We start from the raw sequence: 21,997 nt of genomic DNA on the forward strand, positions 1-21,997 counted from the left end.
ATTATTCCCTGGACCCATTATGACGTTTTCTTTTTTTCACTCCAAAAAATAATGATAATAATGCTACAACAGCATCTCATAATATCTAGGCTACATTTCACTTAAACGCCAGAGCTTATGCCCACGTTAATTCAGGGTTTACCCTCACAGGGGCCCATCGTCTCCATGGCAACACGTCATTTACGTACCTTCGCGTCGTGGGAAAAGTATCCGTAATACGCGGTTGAGTAAATGTAATCCAAGTATGTCCAGTTTATTTTCACGATGATCTTTTCTTTCAGTCAGGACAGCTTTTTACCAATCTTGGGCCACAGCGTGTGTATCACGGGCGGTAGAAAGGGTCGCGTTTTGAACATGGTGTCTGAAAAAGCTAGACCAGGAGAGGAATCCGCCATGTTACGTTACCTCCGCGGCGTCACTAGGAAAATAGTATCCATGATACGAGTAAATGTAATCCACGGATGTCCGGTTTATTTTTACGATAAAGTTTTCTTTCAGTCAGGACATCTTTTTATCAAACCTGGGCCACAGCGTTTGTGTCACGGTAGGTAGAAAGGACCGCGCATTGAACATGGTGATTGAAAAAGCTAGACTAGGAGAAGAATCCGCCATGTTACGTGTATCTCCGTCGAGACTCCGTTACTGGGAAAATACTAGTATCCAGATACATACGGGTCGTGCTAGCCTGCGAGGGGACGATAGAGTGCAGCGAGCGCAGGATAGGAACAGAAGCTTGTGATTGGCTGCAGGGAGACTGCACATCCTGGTCACATGTACCGCGCTGCATTTTGGGAAATGTAGTGTTTTTCCCATATTGTTGGCGTTTGATCACCGTGGTAGAGCCTTCATTGCGGTAGGCGATATGTACAGTAACTACAGTATTGTAAAACGCGTCAAACACGTCTTGGGCACTGGGGCAGGGCATCCAGAGACATCAAAGAGATTTGCGTGTAGACACCCCGTGGGCACCCGATGTGTTAACTCTGCATGTAAATAAGACTTTTTTAAATTAATGTGAGAGATCGGGACATAATTCTGTTGGTCCTCCCAGAATACAGCTAACATGCTAGTTTTCACCACCCTGTGTTAGCCATTTGTAGCCAAATCCGGTAATATCGGCGCTCCATTACCTAGCGTTGCAAATCACAGTATTTATCCCGTTCATGTAGTGCCACGTATGTTCCAAATGAACCACGTTACGTTGTTATAATGATTTAATCTATTATTTATTTATTTATTATTCAGCTGTTGACTGTTCTTCTTCTCGAGTTTTGGAAAAAAAATGATCCGTTTCCTGCCTGGACCGGATGGCGAGGAGTGTCCTTTGTCACTGAGTTAGCTTAGCTTTGACTTAGAACAGTGTGTCATCGTAAACTATCTAGTTTTAACGTATTGGTCTTCCAGTCGGAACTCCTTCCTACGGGGCATCGCTAGATCCACCAGAATACAGAAAAATGTGTACGTCAGCTCCCGTGGGACACTGTCCCATTCGCCAGAGGGGATGTCAATCAAGTCGGCCCCGTGCAGGCAGCGCGCCGGTCACCACCAGGCCAGCACAGCTCTACACTCCACTGGCGCGTTGCGCCGCACAGTGGAGGAGGTGCAGTCCGAACCCCTGGATCTTCCGCACCATCAATAATAATAATAATAATAATAATAACAATAAGGGAATATCAGTGAATAATAATACTTACATGATATTTTTACATTATAAACCCCTTTTTAATTATTATGTTTCTTTTAGTGCCAATGACGTCTCATGACTGCTTTTTTCAATGGGCCCTGTGTGCCTTTAGATCAAAGGCTATTATATATATATATATATATATATATATATATATATATATATATATATTTCTTTTTTTTTTATATGTCAAAATGACCTGAGATCAGAGAGATGCTTTTCTCTGTTTGTTTGTTGGCTCCCTCGTTTAGCTGATTGAGAAAATGTGTGTTCATTCTAGTGGATGGACACTTTTTTTGATTCAATCAGCTCTATCTCTGGAACCATTTGTCTGATTGACACATTTTTTTTGCCACTGAATCACAACAACTGTGTCTGTGTCTGCATGGATGTTACACAGACATTGGTGTCCAGAAATGTGTGACCACAGCGTGTATATTGCATGATGCCTGTGGTAACGCGAGCCTGTCCAGCCGTCCATGTTACAAAATACGCCATCTAAGGCATTGTATGTTTAATACGACGGGCGATATCAAATCCTTTTGGTTATTGAAAAAAAATATATATATATATAAAAAAAACAGATTACACATGTTAGGCTTGAAAATTAACATAATTAATTTTCAAGCCTAACATGTGTAATCTTTGAGTACAGATATTGTAGGTATGTACATAGCCAGACAACCGGAGAGAGAGAGAGTTGATCACTTAACATTCCAATCAATCAACTCAATATTGTCGCCAGCTGCTCTCTGTGTGAAACCTAGACAGTGAACAGTTGGTTAATTCTTTAAAAAATCATAACTCTTGACAGGAATGGGCAGAGACTTACTTTTTTTCCTAAATGCTCAGAAATGCTACAAATGACGCCCCTGGCCTCCGTGCCAATGCACACCTCTAACATTAGCACATAATGTGACATTCTTCTTCCACATTATAAGCATTTATTAGGATCAATGGGTGCTATTACAGCACTCTGAGAACAGGGAATCAGGTAAGCCATTCGGAATAAGAGAAAATAAATACATATAAACCATATTAATAACATTAAAGACATTTCAAGGATCTGTCTGGAGGTGTCTTAAGGTGACAAATGTAACCTGACACTGGTTGAGTTTAGAACGGTTGGACGTCACACAGAGGGTTGGAAGACTTTGACAGTGAAGTATGAGGATGTGTGACAACTCCCTCCTTCAAACACACTCAGGACTGATGGAGGTGAAGAAACATCGTCTTCATTCTCACCGTCTCCTCTGCAGATGAAGGTTTTCACCTGGTAAGAATCCTACCAGAATATTACAAATGTCTGATGGCGCATGTGGTGCATAACATTGTACAAAGTGAATTGTATGTACGCAATACTTGTATAAGTTGGAGATTAAGGTTAAACGTTGTCTATTAAAGATGAAATGGCATCAAGCTGTACTGTCAGATGTAATTTTTTGTACATTTAAAAAGGTAATATAATTTAGTTCAGGGATTTCCAAATTGTCTCTAAACTATGACGGAAAATGCCTGTCGACTACCTTTTTTTACTGACAGATCAAAACTTTAAAAAATAATAATAAAAAACAAAAAATGCTATGATAACTACAAATATAAATATACTGACAAGTTTGATAACAAATAAAACTAGACTAACATGTTGGGGAGGGACAGGTGGAGAAGAGATGCAGTAGAACTAAAAGACAAGTCATGTTATGCTTGGTTGTGTGCACTGTGCAGGTGTCACCCTCTGAAAATAGCCGATCAACAATAAACTGTTGTCGACTAAAATCGAATGGTTACTAAAAGTAAAACCTTTCAGATGACTAAAATAGCATAAAACTAAATGGAATTAATTTGATTCAAAATACTATGAATACAATTTCATCAAAATGTACAGTCAGAATCAACAATGACAGAAGGTCATTCAAATATTCAGAATAGGTTAAGATCTGACAGGGAAACAGCACAGCAATGGGCCATCTAAAAGTTATCATAACATTTTTTTCATTAAGATTTTTTGTTGTATTATTTCTAATATCTGCTGCTATGATAGCCTATACAGTACATAGTTAATTGTGCACTACCTAATGTGAGCACAGAAATGTTCACTTTATACCAGCCTACTGTATCACCACCACTAAATACCAGATCACTGGCCCTAATTCACACTCAGGCGTCTATCCGGTGGAACGGTCTCTGCCTGGTATTCCTGACTAACCTCAGTAAAACTAACTCTAAACATATTTCTAACCTTATCCTCAGTAAACAAATATAAGAATACAAGAACCGCCCCACTGAGCGGTCGGTGGGGGAAAAAATAGGGCGAGTGTGAAAATGGCTGAGCGATTCGGTGACCTTTTTGAATGAGAGTGCTCAAAAGGCCTCTCACAAATTACATGTTCGTATTATTTGATTAACGATAAGGCCTTAAATGTGGCTATGTTGGCCTTTTCTAGGTGACATTGGGAGGGGGGCATCGACTAGGTTGAGATGTAAAAAAGTTTGGTAACTGCTGCATATATATGTAAACTATTACATTTAATGAAAAGTAACTGCTGCATATACAGTACAGTGTATATATATATATATATATATATATATATATATATATATATATATATATATATATATATATATAAACATGTTGTGTGTGTATGTATATATATTTATACATTTTATAAAAAGTAACTGCTGCATATATATGTAAACTATTACCTTTTATAAAAAGTAACTACTGCATATACAGTATTATGTAAACTATTGCATTTAATAAAAAGTAACTACTGCATATACAGTATTATGTAAACTATTACATTTTATAAAAAGTAACTGCTGCATATAACTATTACATTTAATTAAACCTTTAGCAACTGCTGCATGTGTATATTTAAACATTTGCATTTAATTTGCACCAGGTCCATGACCTTCTTGGACTACAGTGCTAAACACAGGAAAACCACTGCTTAGGCCGATATTAATTTGATATTATTAATTTGACTAATAATCAACATAGGCCTGTGTGGGTGCGCTGTCACCAAATAATGTATTCATCTTTGTAATTTTGCATCATTCAAAATGTATATTTTTATATATCATGTCAAGGTGTGTGATGTTTTCATTTTGCCTTGACCCCTCTGCCCCAAACCTCCGTGGGGTGAGGCGTTGTCATTCCTGCCGACGCTACGTTGTTGTGGATCAAAGCGACCGCTTGTTCCGCCCCGCGCTGCACGACGAGTGCTCCGTTTCTCGATCGTACTGTTTCTCTTTCAAACCGTGACATATATACCGGTATAAAAACTTACCACCATAGGAACAGAGCATAACCTACAAAAGGAGAAGCACTATTTGTCCACTTCACTCACTGATACTTTAACATCACCACCCCTGCAGTTCATTAATGTTTGGTTCACTCTGCCAGTACAATGGAAGTACACTCCCCACAATATTGTTTTTGTAAAGTGTGCGTGTCAAGTATTTTAGAAACATTTAGAAACTCCAACACTTATTGGAATGTCTTGACAGAAAGTATCTCATAACATAGGGTGGTGTTTAAACATAAATCTAGTGTTGCAATTTGTGGCCAATGTGACTCTGTCATTGTGCCCAGTGTGTAGAGCTCCCCCCTTATGTTTTCTCGTGCCAATTAAGCTCTTTTGAATTTAATTTAATTTAATTTCAACAGGTCCTGATTGGCTGCATATCCCTCTAGTCACCTCCAGACCACCACGTGTGCTTTCTGCCCCTCAACCTGTATGCAGGTATGTGGTGATATGTTGCTGTCACACTGGCTTAAAGAGTGCTCTCTAAACATATAAAACATCAGGTAACACCACATCACAGCGGGTTGTGAGCTTGTAGATCAGCAATTCTCTTTTCTTTTTAGCCCAATATTAGGATGTCAGGGAGGGTTAAAGTGGTCAGCTATAACCTGGAGACTGGGAAGTTATCCACTGTGTACTGGAGAGTGGTATTATCATTTTGTGACAGCATAATTGTTTAACTCACTTTTTGTCTAGCTCTATTCTCCTAACACTGCTGACTGACTCTGAACCTCTAAATGCACCCTGAGTGCCGTAGAATGGCTGCTCAGTGCACTGCTCCTAGTAGTTTAAATGCATAGAATGGATTTAACGTATGTGCATACATACACAGTGACAAAAAAACACCCCAGTGAGGACTAAATTAATATTATTAATAACAATAATGTGCTGTGTGCTCAGTTAAGTTGCTTCTAAGGTGTTCTTTTCATTTGCTGCATGTGCTCTGTTCCTGCTCCAGTTTCTGTTTTTTGAGCGGTGCAAACCGCTCCTATAAGTGGCTGTGCGTGTGTGTCCGTAGCCTTTTTCCTCAGCGTTTTGCCATAGTAAAATGTGTGTGCGTAGCATCATGTTTGTCTAGTGATGTCATATGTCGTATGTCTGTAGCCTTTTTCCTCAGCGTTTTGCCATAGCAAAACGTGTGTGTGTAGCATAGCCTGTACATCCTAGACTTAAATCCTAGTCTGACGATGTTATGCAAGCACGACCACCGCTCACTTCACATTGGGTGTGATTTTTATCTCAAAGCTTGACTCTTGCCCTGTGAGGTGAACCTGAGTTCTCAGTAAATAGTTGTCAGTGTGCCAACTTGTTTTGTGTTAAGAGTGTTTCCTGCATGCTGGCTCCTACATTCCATCCCCGGGTGTGAGTGACACTGATACTGTGATTGTATAGTGTACATGTTCCCCTTTTTCAACTGGTTTTATTATATTCTGACACTTGCTTTGGCAATCTAAACTGATGTTTTCTCATGCCAATAAAGTTCCTTTGAATTTAATTTAATTTAATTTAATTTAATTTAATTTAATTTAATTTAATTTAATTTAATTTAATTTAATTTAATTTCAACAGGTCCTGATTGGCTTCATTTCCCTCTAGTCACCTCCAGACCACCACATGTGCTTTCTGCCCCTGAACCTGTATGCAGGTATGTGGTGATATGTTGCTGTCACACTGGCTTAAAGAGTGCTCTCTAAACATATAAAACAGCAGGTAACACCACATCACAGCGGGTTGTGAGCTTGTAGATCAGCAATTCTCTTTTCTTTTTAGCCCAATATTAGGATGTCAGGGAGGGTTAAAGTGGTCAGCTATAACCTGGAGACTGGGAAGTTATCCACTGTGTACTGGAGAGTGGTATTATCATTTTGTGACAGCATAATTGTTTAACTCACTTTTTGTCTAGCTCTATTCTCCTAACACTGCTGACTGACTCTGAACCTCTAAATGCACCCTGAGTGCCGTAGAACGGCTGCTCAGTGCACTGCTCCTAGTAGTTTAAATGCATAGAATGGATTTAACGTATGTGCATACATACACAGTGACAAAAAAACACCCCAGTGAGGACTAAATTAATATTATTAATAACAATAATGTGCTGTGTGCTCAGTTAAGTTGCTTCTAAGGTGTTCTTTTCATTTGCTGCATGTGCTCTGTTCCTGCTCCAGTTTCTGTTTTTTGAGCGGTGCAAACCGCTCCTATAAGTGGCTGTGCGTGTGTGTCCGTAGCCTTTTTCCTCAGCGTTTTGCCATAGTAAAATGTGTGTGCGTAGCATCATGTTTGTCTAGTGATGTCATATGTCGTATGTCTGTAGCCTTTTTCCTCAGCGTTTTGCCATAGCAAAACGTGTGTGTGTAGCATAGCCTGTACATCCTAGACTTAAATCCTAGTCTGACGATGTTATGCAAGCACGACCACCGCTCACATCACATTGGGTGTGATTTTTATCTCAAAGCTTGACTCTTGCCCTGTGAGGTGAACCTGAGTTCTCAGTAAATAGTTGTCAGTGTGCCAACTTGTTTTGTGTTAAGAGTGTTTCCTGCATGCTGGCTCCTACATTCCATCCCCGGGTGTGAGTGACACTGATACTGTGATTGTATAGTGTACATGTTCCCCTTTTTCAACTGGTTTTATTATATTTTGACACTTGCTTTGGCAATCTAAACTGATGTTTTCTCATGCCAATAAAGTTCCTTTGAATTTAATTTAATTTAATTTAATTTAATTTAATTTAATTTAATTTAATTTAATTTAATTTAATTTCAACAGGTCCTGATGTCCTGATTGGCTTCATTTCCCTCTAGTCACCTCCAGACCACCACATGTGCTTTCTGCCCCTGAACCTGTATGCAGGTATGTGGTGATATGTTGCTGTCACACTGGCTTAAAGAGTGCTCTCTAAACATATAAAACAGCAGGTAACACCACATCACAGCGGGTTGTGAGCTTGTAGATCAGCAATTCTCTTTTCTTTTTAGCCCAATATTAGGATGTCAGGGAGGGTTAAAGTGGTCAGCTATAACCTGGAGACTGGGAAGTTATCCACTGTGTACTGGCAGCTAGGGGGCAGTCCTGAGACATTAGATGTGGCATCATGGTCCAAGTATATATGTTACAGTCAGTTTGGGTAACTCAGTGAGATTGGGGTGAGAGCGCTCGTTTTGTCGTTCACCACACACCCCTAACACCACCTGGATCAATTCAATCCAGTTCTCGATTTCACTGAAACTAAAATAAAAAATAAAAAATTACATATACAATCAGAGCATGTGAGCATAGTGGAGCAGATAGATATACCGCTCCAGGGTCTGCGGTCTCGCTCGCTCGTCGCTCACGTCGGCCCTCCCCCCGCTCCATCGCTCACATTTGTGCATTAGTCGCTCCTCGCTCGCTCCACGCTCTGCTCAGGGCCGTCAAATCAATCAGAGTCAGCAGCCAAAATAAAAAAAAGTAGTTTGCTACCATGTCCGAAACACTTTCAGTACGATTCCAAATCAAGCGTCGCAGACACATGCATGGATGTTACACAGACATTGGTGTCCAGAAATGTGTGACCACAGCGCGTATATTGCATGATGCCTGTGGTAACGCGAGCCTGTCCAGCCTTCAATGTTACAAAAGACCACATCTAAAGCATTTTATTTTTAATAAGACTGGCAATATTAAATCCTGTTGGTTATTGATTAATCACAACAACCGAGAGGGAGGGAGGTGATATAACTTAACTGACAAAAGGTAGGCTATTTATTATAAACATAGCCTACTTGTGTGGATGATATAGATACATTTGACTTGAGTGAAATCTTGATAAAGGGATCTCTGTCTCCTCTCCTCTCCGCGGTGGCATGGTGCACTGACTTCACTCTGCAGCACAATTTGGAATGCACACATGAGTTCTGGGCGGAGCCGTTCGTTGTTTTTGTTGGAAACATGCGGTGCGCGGCCCCAACAGGATCGGCTAGGAGCGGAGGAGGTCGGCGCTCCAAAGAGCGGAGGAAAATCCTCGCTCCAAAGCCGGTCAGACCCATTTGAAAAGACGCTCGCTCATGCTCACGTCAAAAACGGCCCGCTCCGCTCATATGCTCTGTATACAATATATAGTATGTTTGTGATTTCAATAATTGGCTATCAATACAGACAGTGCCACCATTTTACATTACAGGAGCAAAAGGGCCTCTTAGCTGTGAATGGGAGCGTATTATACTTCATATGGTTATTACAGTATGAAGACACATGGCTATGGCCTCTTAGCTGTGAATGGCAGCGTATTATACTTCATGTGGTTATTACAGTATAGGAGCGTATTATACTTCATATGGTTATTACAGTATAGGAGCGTATTATACTTCATATGGTTATTACAGTATAGGAGCGTATTATACTTCATATGGTTATTACAGTGTAGGAGCGTATTATACTTCATATGGTTATTACAGTATGAAGACACATGGCTTTTCAGAGCACAGTGTTACTTGAGGACAGGAGGAGATCTACCAGCTGAACTAGTTTTTAGTTTGTCAACGTCTCATTTATAGCATGCAGATGGAACAGACAGTGATGTACGTGATGAGTGATTAAAGAAGGGCTTGGCAGGATTTAAAGGAATGCAGTGTCACAATAGTTTGATGCAAAGGTGCCTGACGTTGATCACATTTGAGGAGGAGGTCTGATGCAGTGTTGCCAACTCCCCCGTAACGGAAGTAGCTAGAAGTCGCTAGGGGTGGGGTGCACGCGCTGCGCGCACGTGCACACAAAAGCGTGTGCGCGTGAACAGATGCGCAGCGCGTTTCTAGGGTAATAATTCTAGTTTTTGTTTCTTTTTGCACGGCAGCAGTACCAGTAGAGAGAGAAAGAGATGCAACGTGTGCGTTTGTGTGTCACTGAGGAGCAGGCAAGCAGCAAATGGAGGCAGAGAGAGAGAAAAGGAAGGAAAAATAGGGTTTTATCTCTGGCTCCTGTCAACAATATGTGTCCCCAAATCAGCAGAAAAACTTGCCCTGTGAGGTGAACCTGAGTTCTCAGTAAATAGTTGTCAGTGTGCCAACTTGTTTTGTGTTAAGAGTGTTTCCTGCATGCTGGCTCCTACATTCCATCCCCGGGTGTGAGTGACACTGATACTGTGATTGTATAGTGTACATGTTCCCCTTTTCAACTGTTTTTATTGTATTTCGACACTTGCTTTGGCAATCTAAACTTATGTTTTCTCATGCCAATAAAGCTCCTTTGAATTGAATTGAATTGAATTGAATTGAATTGAATTGAATTGAATTGATTGTCAACAGCTCCTGATGTCCTGATTGGCTGCATTTCCCTCTAGTCACCTCCAGACCACCACGTGTGCTTTCTGCCCCTGAACCTGTATGCAGGTATGTGGTGATATGTTGCTGTCACACTGGCTTAAAGAGTGCTCTCTAAACATATAAAACATCAGGTAACATCACATCACAGCGGGTTGTGAGCTTGTAGATCAGCAATTCTCTTTTCTTTTTAGCCCAAAATGAGGATGTCAGGGAGGGTTAAAGTGGTCAGCTATAACCTGGAGACTGGGAAGTTATGCACTGTGTACTGGCAGCTAGGGGGCAGTCCTGAGACATTAGATGTGGCATCATGGTCCAAGTATATATGTTACAGTCAGTTTGGGTAACTCAGTGAGATTGGGGTAAGAGCGCTTGTTTTGACGTTCACCACACACCCCTAACACCACCTGGATCAATTCACTCGTTCTCGATTTCACTGAAACAAAAAAAAAAAGTGACATACAGTATACAATCAGAGCATGTGAGCGGAGTGGAGCGGATAGATATACCGCTCCACGCTCCAGGGTCTGCGGTCTCGCTCGCTCGTCGCTCACGTCAGAGTCAGCAGACAAAATAAAAAAAAGTAGTTTGCAACCATGTCCGAAACACTTTCAGTACGATTCCAAATCAAGCGTCGCAGACGCATGCATGGATGTTACACAGACATTGGTGTCCAGAAATGTGTGACCACAGCGTGTATATTGCATGATGCCTGTGGTAACGCGAGCCTGTCCAGCCTTCCATGTTACAAAATACACCATCTAAGGCATTCTATTTTTAATAAGATGGGCGATATCAAATCCTTTTGGTTATTGATTAATCACAACAACCCAGAGGGAGGGAGGTGATAGGCTATAACTTAACTGACAAAAGGTAGGCTATTTATTATAAACATGGCCTACTTGTGTGGATGATATAGATACATTTGACTTGAGTGAAATCTTGATAAAGGAATCTCTGTCTCCTCTCCTCTCCGCGGTGGCATGGTGCACTGACTTCACTCTGCAGCACAATTTGGAATGCACACATGAGTTCTGGGCGGAGCCGTTCGTTGTTTGCGTTGGAAACATGCGGCACGGCCCCAACAGGATCGGCTAGGAGCGGAGGAGGTCGGCGCTCCAAGGAGTGGAGGAAAATCCTCGCTCCAAAGCCACTCCGCTCCGCTCATATGCTCTGTATACAATATATAGTATGTTTGGGATTTCAATAATGGTCTCTCATCAGTGCAGACAGTGCTACCATTTTACATTACAGGAGCAAAATGGCCTCTTAGCTGTGAATGGGAGCGTATTATACTTCATATGGTTATTACAGTATGAAGACACATGGCTATGGCCTCTTAGCTGTGAATGGCAGCGTATTATACTTCATATGGTTATTACAGTATAGGAGCGTATTATACTTCATATGGTTATTACAGTATGAAGACACATGGCTATGGCCTCTTAGCTGTGAATGGGAGCGTATTATACTTCATATGGTTATTACAGTATAGGAGCGTATTATACTTCATATGGTTATTACAGAATGGGAGCGTATTATACTTCATATGGTTATTACAGTATAGGAGCGTATTATACTTCATATGGTTATTACAGTATAGGAGCGTATTATACTTCATATGGTTATTACAGTATAGGAGCGTATTATACTTCATATGGTTATTACAGTATAGGAGCGTATTATACTTCATATGGTTATTACAGTATAGGAGCGTATTATACTTCATATGGTTATTACAGTATGAAGACACATGGCTATTGCCTCTTAGCTGTGAATGAGAGCGTATTATACTTCATATGGTTATTACAGTATAGGAGCGTATTATACTTCATATGGTTATTACAGTATAGGAGCGTATTATACTTCATATGGTTATTACAGTATAGGAGCGTATTATACTTCATATGGTTATTACAGTATGAAGACACATGGCTTTTCAGAGCACAGTGTTACTTGAGGACAGGAGGAGATCTACCAGCTGAACTAGTTTTTAGTTTGTCAACATCTCATTTAAAGCATGCAGATGGAACAGACAGTGATGTACGTGATGAGTGATTAAAGAAGGGCTTGGCAGGATTTGAAGGAATGCAGTGTCACAATAGTTTGATGCAAAGGTGCCTGACGTTGATCACATTTGAGGAGGAGGTCTGATAGGAGTGGAACGGCTGCCGCCCCGTGCCCCTGGTTCTCTCTCTCTACATCCCCATATCCTGGAGGTGGTCCGAGGCCGAGGCAGAGACCCCAAAGTCGGATAGAAGTGGAACGGCTGCCGCCCCGTGCCCCTGGTTCTCTCTCTATATCCCCATATCCCCTGTTTTATCACCAGGGGTACCTGGAGGTGGTCCGCGGCCGAGGCCGAGACCCCAAAGTCGGATGCGTGGAGTGGAGCGAAGGCCGCGTGGCCCTGGTTCTCTCTCTCTATATCCCCATGTCCCTGTGTTCAAAGATCCTCTCCCAGTCCCACGCCCCCCAGTCCCACGCCCCCAGTCCCACGCCCCCCAGTCCCACGCCCCCCAGTCCCAAGCCCATTTGCAGATCTGTGCAGTTGCACAGAATCTGTCACCTCCGGTGCCATCTTTGCCTCGAGTTACTCATGGCTCAGTCGGAATGAGACACAACTCGTTCCCTGACTGACTGTCTCTCCTAGCTCTGTGTAGAATAGAATAGATCTACAGACTGTAACCTGCCCTAGAGTTAGAGGCGGAGTCACATTATAAAGGGAATTAAGGTGTGCAGATCTCAGGGAACCACAACTGATAACAACTGTGACCTTGACAGAGTCTGCGGACAACTTATTGGGATGACAAAACTAAACAGGAGGACCAAAACTTAACGTAAAGTAAGTGTTGATGTTTTAATATCACTACTGTGACCACTTGGTTCACAGAAACAGATTCTATGATAGGCTATTTATGGTTTCTACTTTCTACTACTAATAATAATAGGCTACCACTCCCTGTCTGCTCTTTAATGTTACCAGAAAAATATGTATAGCCAGAGCAGTACATTAGAGCAGAGCATTGTGGAATAATTGTGTCAATTATTTGACCCTATAAATGACGTGGATTTGGGGTGATTTTATAACATTTTATGATGGTTAGGTAAACCTGCGTCAGCTTTGCTCTCAGCAGTCTTTCTAAACGGCTGAAACCTGGTTGGTTTCCATTGTGAGTTAACAGTGATATCCGGTCTACAGCCTGCCTACTGTATCAGGTTATTTATACACACACATGCATACAAGCAGTGTTTCTGTTGCAGACCGGATCTGCAACATGCAAAGAGACTTTATCCTCTATTGATTGATTGATTGATTGATTGAAGACTTTATTAGAAGTTTGCATAGGAAAAGGTACAGTTCACTGGTACAAGGTCTACTAAAAGGAGATCATAGAAAAGACTAAGCTTATTTCTATAGGAAACCCTTGAAGTATCTCATATAATATTGAATGACAGATGAATAGAACACAGTACTATGCAGTAGATATAGGCCTAGTCAGGAAAAAAAGAAAGAATGAACAAAAAACAGTAAGTCTATACAAACAGTAGCCTGTAGGGCTGGGCTAGGTTTGTTTTTTTACCAGTTGCGAACGGCTGCCGCCTGTAAGTGGTTTTTCAGGGCGATTTTAAAGGATGCTAGGGATCCACACTCCTTTAGCGGAACATTTTGGTAGCGGAAGAACGAGTTTGACCCTTTGTTTGAGTTGACTCTGGGTTGAACGTGATCTGTGGCGCTGCCTCTGGTGTTGTAATTATGGACATCCTTAACCTTTATGAAGTATTTTGTCAGGTACATGGGTATCTTAGTGGTGTAGTGTATCTTATCTATGGTTGAACTGTACTGATGGTGTATCTTTATCCTCTATGGTTGAACTGTACTGATGGTGTATCGTTATCCTCTATGGTTGAACTGTACTGATGGTGTATCTTTATCCTCTATGGTTGAACTGTACTGATGGTGTATCTTTATCCTCTATGGTTGAACTGTACTGATGGTGTATCTTTATCCTCTATGGTTGAACTGTACACAGTGATGGTGTATCTTTATCCTCTATGGTTGAACTGTACACAGTGATAGTGTATCTTGTACACCAGGCCCAGGCCATTGCATGATGCTGTACTCTGTCAGCTACCGTGAGCCTCCCCACGCTTAGAGAGTGATTAGTGGTGAGGTGGGCCAGAGATGGAAGGTTAAGCAGGACCCTAATTCGTTTGTTTTGGGTTTTTGAGCCTTGTTTTAAGGCCTTTAAGGTGTCGCAGTACCATACGTGGACTACATAATTAAAGTGGGTCTGAATGAGTGCTTTTGTGTATTTTCATGGTGAGTTAACTGTACACAGATACATTGTTTTTTACACTTCATGTTCTGTGCAAACAGATTAGCTGAGATGTGTTCATTTCTTGAGGTTTTGTTAGCTTGGTTTGTATTGATTCAGGTTGATAGTTTTCCAATCAATGTGACAATGAAGTAAAGTGGCTCCTGGCTTTAGTTTGCCCTCATCTCAAAGTGAACATGTTAGGATGGGTGTGGTATAGATGCAGCACACAGAGGAGGTGGGTGGTGTTAGCAGGTATGACATGGACCAACGTATGTCCAGACATACAGTGACAGAAATAAAACCTTCATTCTTTGACACACAGCACTCAGCAGTGTGCTAAACATCTGTCTAGCTGTTGTAATCTATATGTGATACAACAGTGCCCTCGGGTGGAAGATCTTGGGGACTTATTACAACATGACATAGGGTTGCAGTTTGTTGTTTAAGACGGGGCTGCCAGACTTCAGGAAAAGTTAGGAGTGAGACTTTTGGGGGAGGGGAGGGGGGGGGGGGGGGGGGGGGGGGGGGGGGGGGTGGCCTAAAGGGATGCATTTTTGTTATATTTAAACTCAAACTCTCTCTGTCTCTCCCTCTCCCTGAACCAAGAAGCCAGAGCAGAAAATACAAATATAAGACCATTCTAAATCGATGTGTGACAAAAGTGATGTGTTATATGGCATTGTGTCATTTTAAAGAGTGTCCATACTTTCTCTGAAACAGGGGCGGAGCGTCCGGTTAAGTTGGGTAAGCGGCCGCATATAGGCCCGCGAACCACGGGGCCCGGGCAGCCGACCGTCAGATCACATGATGGACTTTTATTTTATTAGGATTTAGATGCACTTTGCGTGCTCCGCCTCTGGGCGAGGCAGGCGGGCCCATTTAAAACATTATCAACGTCATTCATCACCATTAAAATACTATTAAAATGTTGGGTTGCGTGTTGCTTTATTTCACACTCATGGTAAACCTAACATGCAAATATATAAATGAACCACGGCAATCGCTTCCTTCCTTTACTATCTCCGATGTATTTTGGGTAAAATCGTCATCAAAGGCTGCCAAAAACACATTGGCACCCGTGACCCGCTGCGTCATCATCAATCACTTCTTGTCAACACAACACAAGCCAGCCAGGTAGCCTTTACGCATGGTCTAATCATGAGCGGAAAAATTCCATATAAACACAAAAGTGGTACTCTAAAGCGCCAGGAAAGGGAACAAAGGGAACAAGCAAAGGCTAAACTTCCCAAATTGGATAGATACTTTGTTCGACCTCCTCATCCACCTGTAGGTGAGCCTAATATCATTACCAGCGGCAGTGACTCATCTTCTGGCCCGAACCTGCCTGCTACTACAGCTGGGGACAGGAACCAGATTATCAGGTGGGCAATTGACTGTCAGTGTCTCACTGTCTAAGAAACTGATTTCTTAATTTCTTTATGGATCTTATAGTAGCCGCATATCCCTATTTAGAGTCCTTGTCGTTCTTCTCTCATGCAGCGGCGGTGCCAGTGATTCATCTGACCCCATGCCTGCTGCTGCAGCAGCGACGTTATTAGGGGAACGCAGGAGCGAGATCAACAGGTAGTAGGCTGACTGTCAGTGTCACTCAAGAAACTGAGTTATTAAATTGTTTATTGTTCGTATTGTCGCCTAGCCCTACTTAGTCCTTCTCTGTCTCTGTGTCTAGTGATGATGATGATGATATGGAGTCGGACTCCGCAGCTGCTAGCTGCTCATTGGGAGAGGTAGACCTACGAGCCCCGGCGTTGGACGAGCAACTCCCCCTCTCCTCACCCGCGGTGCAAGTGGAAGAAGCGGACACTGGACGTGAAAGCAACAGCTCTCCTCACTCTCCCCATGGCACGGGTGAAATTGAGTCTAACAATAACACCCCACTGGATTGCTTTCCGACTGATAGGGCCAATTTCAGTGAGAACATCTTGGACGCAAACACCAAAAGATATATCCTTAATATTGGCCCTTGCAAACCAAAAGGTCCATTCCCCATTGATATGAACAATCGTTGTTTTTCTGTAAGTTATTATACGACCACCACACAAGTTGGTATAAAATTGCCACGCAGTTGGTTGTGTTATTCGCCTAAATTAGACGCCTGCTACTGTGAGCCTTGCTGGCTTTTTGCAAAGCGCAACGCACCTCACTACAATAACGCATGGGTGAATGGTATAAACACATGGGGGAATATTTGTCATAAAATTGGGAAGCATGAACAGTCTCAGATACATATTGATGCTTGCGTAGTTTATGCAGCATGGAAAAGCAACAGCACAATAGATGCTGACATGGAGAGGAATGTGCGTAATGCTGCATTATTTTGGAGACAGGTCTTGGAGCGCATTGTAAATGTAACACTCACGTTAGCTGCTTGTAACTTGGCATTCAGGGGGCATAGGGAGACTATAGGCCAGGGAAATGCTGGCAACTTTTTGTCAATCATTGAATTATTGTCTCGCTATGACCCAGTTTTAAAAGAGCTAATCAGCCGACCAGAAGGGTCAATAAAATACTTAAATCACCAGATTCAAGACGAGATTATTTACATACTGTCTCAACATGTGAAAGCTGACATAATTTGTGAAATAAATGAAGCCCCATTTTATTCCATTATCATGGACACAACGCAAGATGTGTCGAAGATAGACCAGTTGAGTCAGGTTTACCGTTATGTGACTGTAGTGAGAGATGAAAAGGATAATGCTACAGATCTAAAAATAAATGAAGTGTTTGTGGGATTTGAAGTGACTGTTGGCTCATCAGCGTCAGAGCTTGAAAGCAAAATCCTTGGCTGTATTGAGAATAACGGATTAGATCTGTCTAAATGCCGTGGACAGGGATATGATGGGGCTGCTAATATGAGCGGTGTTTATTCAGGCGTACAAGCAAGAATAGCAGAGAAAGAACCCCTCGCCCACTATGTTCATTGCGCCGCTCATAATCTCAACCTAGCGCTCAATGACGGTGTAAAAAATGTCCCAGGAGTGAAACAGTTCTATGACACTGTAGAGAAGCTTTACAACTTTTTCGGGCATAGTATCAAAAGGTGGGCTTTGCTCAGTGAGATGATGACACCAGAGAGCAGAAATATAACAATAAAGCGCTTATGTCCAACTCGCTGGTCATCTCGCCATGATGCGCTTGATGCGTTAAGGCACAGATATGGAGACATTGTAAAAGCCCTTTTGAAAATAAACCTTACCAGTCCCCAAAAAGATGAACGCGATGAGGCAAGTGCACTAAAGAATAAAATCAGTATTCTCCTTCATATTTTTGGTCAATATGCAGTGCAAGGTTTTGGAATGTATAAACGCTGCCTCACAGTTATTACAAGCGAAACACACTGATCTCCTTAAAGCATCTAATCTACTGCAAAACGCCATCAGTGTATTGAAGGAGTACAGAGACCAATTTGATGAGGCCAAATCAACAAGTGTTGCTCTAGCTACTAAATGGGGCAGTGAAACCCAGTTCGAAACAACCAGGGCGAGAAAGATAAAGCGTCACTTTGATGAACTTGCTGAAGACAGTCGGCTTACTGACGCAGTAAGCAACTTTCGGGGTGAACGTTTTCAATGCTTTTCTCGATATTATCATACAGCAACTTGACCAGAGATTCACCAGCTTACGTGGGACTGCAACTATATTCGAGGCAATTCACCCCAACACACTGTTACTAGCACAGGATAAAGAGTTACACCAAGCTGCCCAACAGCTTAGGGAGCACTATAGTCGCGATATAGCCACAGCTTCCCTGGCCAGCTGCTTTCTTTCCGAACATGTTTCAGGGACAAGATATCAAAACAAAACTCTGTTGTGGATTTAGCTAAAATGCTCATTATAAACCACGCAGAAGTGACCTCTACATTCAGCGAGGTTTGCACAGCCTTCCTATTTCTAACTATTCCTGTCACTGTCGCAACCGCCGAGCGGTCATTCTCAAAATTAAAACTCATAAAAAACTACTTGAGGAGTACAATGGGACAAGAGAGACTAGTTGGACTAGCCATACTGTCAATAGAGAGTGAACGGGCAAGGAAAACGGATATACAAAAGATAGTGGATGATTTTGCAGAGCGCAAAGCTCGTCGAGTCGCCTTTAAATAGTGGTGATTGAGACGAGTGCTGTGCTGCTATACGACATTGTATATTACTTGTTCAATTCAATAATAATGCAATTTAATTGCAATACAATACGAGTTGTCATGTACATGGTCGCTGTCCGCGATGGTGGTGCTGAATAAAATATCTGCATTTGTAGAAATTGCATACTTGTTCATTGGTGCTGCAGCTGTATATTGATTGAAATGTTTTCCAAGTTGTCATGGTCGCTGTCCGCGATCATGGTGGTGCTGAATTAAAATGCTTAATTGTGACAACTATTAGTCATTGCTTCTCTTCTATCCCGCATATGTGTGTGTCAGTGTGTGTGCGCACTGTCACTGTGTGCAATTTGGTTGAATAAGATCTGTTGCATTGCTGTGCGCTTGTGTGCGTGTATAAAATACTATTGTGTATATAGGCTAGGTGTGCCACTGCCAGTCAGATAGTTTTGTCGTTGTATTATTGTATATAAATATGGCATGGCAGGTCTGACACAGACGGTGGTGGAGGAGGAGGAGGCGGCGGCGGGGGGGGGTGGCGGCGGCGGGGTGCGGTGAGTGGCCCGGTCATTGTGGCTCGCATACCGGCCCGGTTTGTCCTTGTTCCGCCACTGCTCTGAAAACTAACTTTTTGTCAGAAAGGTCCGGTTTGACTACAAAATGACATCACTTGCGACTTCTGAAAAGCATTACCCTGAATTAGAGTTCGGAAATCTGCACTTCAGAAAGTCGTAACTCACCGAAGAAAAGTTTGGTTTAGCTATCAGTGCCACATGGTTTATGACATGTTAAATCATTATGTAATGTTTAAAATAAATGATTATTTTACTTTCCTAGAAGGATTATCTGACAAAGATCACAGTCAATAAAACACATGTTATGTTTGTTCATAATGTCATCTCAGGTCAATGGCGTCTGCCCGCCCACTACCTTCTTTATTATTGATCTTGTTTCAGAGAGTCTCTTTCACCTCCTTCTGGGCTCCTCTCCTCTCCTCTCAAGCAAGTCATTTCATCTAATTAATAATTATAGTTATACTTGGTCCTATTGTAATATTAAACTAGCAAAACCAAACAAGAATGTCCTATTAATAGAAGTCTGAAAAACGACCTTGATGGCAAAAATATATAATTTTAATAACTGCTTGTTATAATTATACAAACTATTATGTTTACACTTTTACCCTTATTATTATTATTATCCCTATGTCAGTCGGAACATAAAAAATAAATAAATAAATGACATTTACAGTAAAAATAATAATAATAAAAAAAATCGGTCTAGACGATACGTCTAAAGGCCCGTCTAAAATACGTCTAGATTTGAAAGTTTTTTAGACGTCTAAGCTTAGACTATTAGACGTCTAATAGGTGTCTATATATAGAAAGTCTATATTTTAGACGTCTAATAGACGTATATAAATAGACCACGTCTATATAGCCGTTGAAATAACATCTAGTCTACGTCTAGTCTAAGCTTAGACGTCTAAAACACTTTCAAATCTATACCTATTTTAGACCAATTTTAGACCAACATCTAATTGCGACCGAAGGTCGCATATACTCTGAAGAACCGTGTCGCTTGAGTGTCCTTCCGTATCCTCGTGACCGTCCGTATCCTCTGTGATGTCAGTGTGATGTCAGCGAGTTGTGACATCACTTCCTGTACAGGGCGGCTACACGAAATGTGGATAACACTATATATGGAGATAGTCCAGTCCATCATGTCATATGGGACTACCGTCATAGAAAGTAGCCATTGTTAGGCCGGAGTCATTGGCTGTCTAAACATGGAGATGTGGATAACACTATATATGGAGATAGTCTAGTCCAATATGTCATATGGGACTACCGTCATAGACAGTAGCCATTGTTAATCCGGAGTCAATGGCTGACTGTCTGTACAGGAAGTGATGTCACATGACATACTTTTTATGCCCATATATGAGTCCTAACATGGAGATGTGGATAACACTATATATGGAGATAGTCTAGTCCAATATGTCATATGGAACTACCGTCATAGACACAGCCATTGACTCCGGCCTAACAATGGCTACTGTCTATGACGGTAGTCCATTTATGACATGATGGACTGGACTATCTCCATATATAGTGTTCTCCACATTTCCATGTTTAGGCCCCATCGCTCACACCCTAGGTGGGGTTGGCGATAGGGCCTTTCTGTGTGGAGTTTGCATGTTCTCCCCATGTCTCCTAGGGTTGATACCCTCACAAAAACATGAACAAACTCCCCCCAGAATGCAGGGCGAAATGATATAATAATATGAAATAATATATAAATAATATATAAATGGCCGCTCAGAGCCTTTAAAAACACCATGGCTTTAGGTTCACACGTGGCTGTAAAACAGTCTTTTGGACAGGACTGTTTTCATAATAAATCTGATGTTTGGTTTGACGGTTGTTTGTTTGTTTGTTTGTTTGTTTGTTTTTGCAACCAACTATCTGTGGTTGCAGATCTCATTTGAGCACAGATTTATTGACCACAACAATTCTGTCTCTCCACAGATATTCTGAAGCAAAGAAATGGATCCGTCTCCAATAGATATACATCCTATAATACAGCTCATTATCAACAATGACCTGAACAATCTCAAGACATCACTTAAAGTGGAAGATATTGATAAACCTTACCCATGCAATGAGGGTAATGTGAAACGTTATGTAACTCCCTTGTTAGCTGCTGTAATATTTCAGAAGATGGACATTTGTGACTTCCTTCTGACAGAGGGAGCAGACCCAGATAGCGCTGCAGATGGCCTGTCTCCTCTGCGTTATGCCTGTCAATCAGCACCAGTTGACTTGGTGAGGAGACTCCTTAAAGCAGGAGCAAGGACAAATATGATTGATTACAGAACAAAGTTGACACCACTTCACATTGCTGCCCTCCATGACAGGAAAGATGTTATGAGAGTCCTTATTGATGCTGGTACATTGACAAATCCACTCCCTCCTACTCATCCTCAACATCATATTCACAATATGAAAATGAGTGAATTGATCGATGAGCTTGCATCCAGCGGTGAGGAAATGTATTCCAAAATGAAGCTTTTTCATGATCTGGGAATGGCTTTTGGCCAGAAATCACAAAGAGAGGTTTATGAAGAGTTTGGAAGTCACATGCTGGAGGAGAATCCACTGAACCACCTGACCGTGATCGATCATCTGTTTAATACTAGTGGACCAGGAGCAGAAGCATACCATCAGAAATGTATTAAATGGCTGAAGGACAACAACAAACTGAACTT

The sequence above is a fragment of the Nannobrachium achirus genome (assembly GCF_963921795.1).
Source record: "Nannobrachium achirus genome assembly, chromosome: 9".
Classification (NCBI taxonomy): Eukaryota; Metazoa; Chordata; class Actinopteri; order Myctophiformes; family Myctophidae; genus Nannobrachium; species Nannobrachium achirus.